The sequence below is a fragment of the Hippocampus comes genome, unplaced genomic scaffold, assembly GCF_001891065.2.
Source record: "Hippocampus comes isolate QL1 unplaced genomic scaffold, H_comes_QL1_v1.1 scaffold367, whole genome shotgun sequence".
Taxonomy (NCBI): Eukaryota; Metazoa; Chordata; class Actinopteri; order Syngnathiformes; family Syngnathidae; genus Hippocampus; species Hippocampus comes.
Window position 1 is genome coordinate 1,317,421 of NW_017805741.1, and position 757 is coordinate 1,318,177.

The following is a 757-nucleotide window of genomic DNA, read 5'->3' on the forward strand; positions in this document are numbered from 1 at the left end:
TACGTGGCTCCTCGCATTTCTGAGGCCCGGCCGTATTGTCTTTTTGTGTCATGCTTAACCCCGTTCAGTGTATCTCAGCTGACTTTAGGAGAAGGCACAGTCCAACCTAGACTGGTCCAGTCAATCCCAGGACACACAGAGACGAAAGGCCGTTCGCATTTACACCCCCACTAAGGTGGGAACTGAACCCTTGCTACCCTGCACTGAAGTCAGGTGAGTGTTCCATGACACCAGTGCTGATTTCTGAGGCGCGACAGGCGGAACGATGAGATGCTCTTCCACTAGATTGCAGAAGATGAGCCTGTACCCACCTGTTGTCGCTCATACAACAGAATAAATAGCTTTGCTTTCAGCCATCTAGGCTCAAATATCACATTTGAGAATAAAATGAAATGATTCACAACTTACTGTACATATATATACCTTTGGGTGAAAATTATGCTATGGTGGCGTGCTGTCCTAAATAAAATGCATTAAAAAAAGCTAATTAGTGCAACTCGCGAAGTATATTATTGACGGTGGTAGATACGAACATTTTTTTAATTGTCTCAATTTGTGCATGAATCTGTTCGGCACAGTATGTACAGTACAGAATAGTTCAGTTGCGCTTTAATAATCATATTGATTAAAATAATGTCAATGTCACATAACTAAATTACTATCAGTTTTAGTTTTGAGCAATAAAAAATGTTTCCCTGTTCTAATTCAGTTGTGATTGTTACTTGCAACGGTGAACTCCCTAACCCTTCACATGATT